Source organism: Salvelinus fontinalis, chromosome 31, assembly GCF_029448725.1.
Source record: "Salvelinus fontinalis isolate EN_2023a chromosome 31, ASM2944872v1, whole genome shotgun sequence".
Classification (NCBI taxonomy): domain Eukaryota; kingdom Metazoa; phylum Chordata; class Actinopteri; order Salmoniformes; family Salmonidae; genus Salvelinus; species Salvelinus fontinalis.
The window spans coordinates 42,433,209-42,435,823 of NC_074695.1; positions in this window are offsets into that span (position 1 = coordinate 42,433,209).

The following is a 2,615-nucleotide window of genomic DNA, read 5'->3' on the forward strand; positions in this document are numbered from 1 at the left end:
TATTGTCTGGCTTGTTGAATTGTAGTAGCTGCCCAAATGTTTGGTGTATTTGTTGATGCTCTGTGTTTCATCAACTGCCTAGTTTACTGGAAGCCACCAGACCATATCTTCTAGGATGAATACATAGATTAATGATCCACACCCCCTCCATTGTGTTCAATTTGATTCCTCTTCAGATTTCCCCTAGAAGGGAACCTACTATCTGTTTGGAATGGAACTAGTACCACCCTCAAGTTGGCAGTGTTGGAGCATCGATAAGACTTGGTAAGCCTTTGTCATTGTGTGTAGACTGGAGAGAGGATATACTGTGAATATATTGGTATTGATTCTTCAACTGATGTCTCCATTTCGTCTTTGTATTAGAAATCATGCTTATCTAGTATAGAAATTAAATATGCACTTGTATGATCTGCCACGTTGCTCAGTAAGATGAGCCATCTGCTGCCAATGGGGATGGCTGGGACTGAATAATTGATGGCGTTGTGCTTGTTTTTGGGCCAGCCAGTTGCATGTGTGTTCATGTCTCTCGATCCCCTCCATCTCAGTGTTGCGAACAACACTAACGATGCCGTGGTCGTTAATCACACGGACAGGTGAAGCTAAGGGTTTTGTCCTTGTTTTGGGGGTTGTGTGTGTGGTTTGTGTGCGCATGCATGTGAAAGAAAAGTGTCAGGGACACCCCATTTATGTCAGGTTATTGTATTTCCTGTGCATCAAAATCCATAACTAGTGCACATGAACAGCATGGGTCCTACAGTATCTGCCTCTATGCTTTGTTCTCTGAGCATTCCCTCCACACATGAAATCTGAGCAATCTCAGATTGATCCTTTCATCCTCGCAACCTTCTTCTGGGCATGGTGATAGATATATTCAGGTCAATAATAGTAGACCCTGGCTATCCAGTTATATTGCCTACTTGCAGTTTCTGTGAAGAGATGGAGCTGGTCTTGTTTGTGCTGCAGTCTGACTAGTAAGTGCAGCTCCGCTGAGGCATTATGTAAATCATAGGACACTCCCTCTCACACTGTGCATTTGTGTGGGGGGGGGTCGATTAGTTACATCACAATATTATTTTTGGATAATATTTGACTCCAATTATCGGTGTGTAATTTTTTATTTTTTTAAAGTATTTATTTCCTACTGTATGTAGCATTAGCTGGCACTAGTCGGCTGTATCTGCGCTAAAACGCTAGTATTTTTCATTCTATAGCTTGTTCTCCATGTTTTGAAATAGCGAGGCAACATGTTTTCAGTACATATTTCCCTGACTGATCAAAAAAAATATCTATCTCTATAGTGAGCAATAAGTTTGGAACATCAAATTACACTATTGAATCGTTCTGTGTGTGTGTGTTATAGAATCGCAATATATCGTATTGGCACCTAAGTATTGTGATCGTGTCATGAGGTCCCTGGCAATTCCCAGCCTTAGCGTTACTGTACGTGGTTGTTTGTGTACTTGGGTGTATTGCACCCATACATGTGTAATTGTAGGACTGGAGCAGAGTCAGTTCCATCACCCCCATCATGGCCTGTTGATGGGAGGCAGAATGAGGGGACAGCCCTGGGGGTCCCCTGGGTGTGCTGCCTGAGCGTGTTGGCCCAGCTGTCTCAGCCGCTTGACCCCTGTGAGCATATGTGCTGTGGAGAGGCCGCTGTTGTTTGTGCACGCAGTGGGCCAACCGTGACAGAAGGAGGAGACTACACAGGACAGGTGGGAAAGAAGGATCTTGAGATCTCAGAGAGCTGGAAGGAGCTAAAGAATATGACCGAGAAAGTGATGAGAGAAATTTAGATTTGTGGTGTAAGACAGGAGAATTTGAGGATGTAGGTAAAGAAAGTGGGGAAGGGAGGAGCAAATATAGAGAGGCAGAAAGTAGTCTCAGACGTCCCATGCCTTGGAGCAACGTAAGCTAGCTAGGCAACGGCTCAAGATCTGGGGAGGATGTCTGCTTCTTTCAGACATTATTATTTTTAAATCCTGGGAGGGTTCTCTTTTAGACAACAACAAATCATGAGTTTGGGTAGGCAGTGCTTAACATGTGGGCAGGAAGTGTGCTAATGTTACGCAAGGTCGACAAGCGGATACGGCAGTGACGTTACCGCCGATGTGCTTCCCATTTCCGACTAGTCCTCTATGTCTGAACTTACGCCAGAATTTCTACAGACGTGTAAGCTGGAGCATTGGTACATTGCCGGAAGCAACCCGTCTGTCTAAAGAGACTAGAGAAAGAAACAAAGGGTGGGAAATAAGTAACAGATGGAGAAAGAGAGGCTTGATTAGCCTTGATCATGGCCTGGCAAATCTACTCCAGCACCTTAGTGACTTTTCCCCTCAAAGTCCCTTTCTATGGGACATGGTTCATTCAGGCTGGATGTTCCATACAGCCCCTGAGGCTTGAGGAAGGAGGGAAGACAGAGCAAGGGAAATAGAGAACTAGCCAGTAACCTCTCCCTAAGTCCCTCTTCTCTTCCTCATCCCCCACCCCCTTCATCACGCCTCCCTGGGCTGTGCGCTCTGGTCCAAGGGGATTTGAGTGTGGTGGTTGGTTGGTCGGGTGGGTGAGGAGCAGAAGCTATTGAGCAGCTCAGAGACAAGACAGCAGGTGGTGAT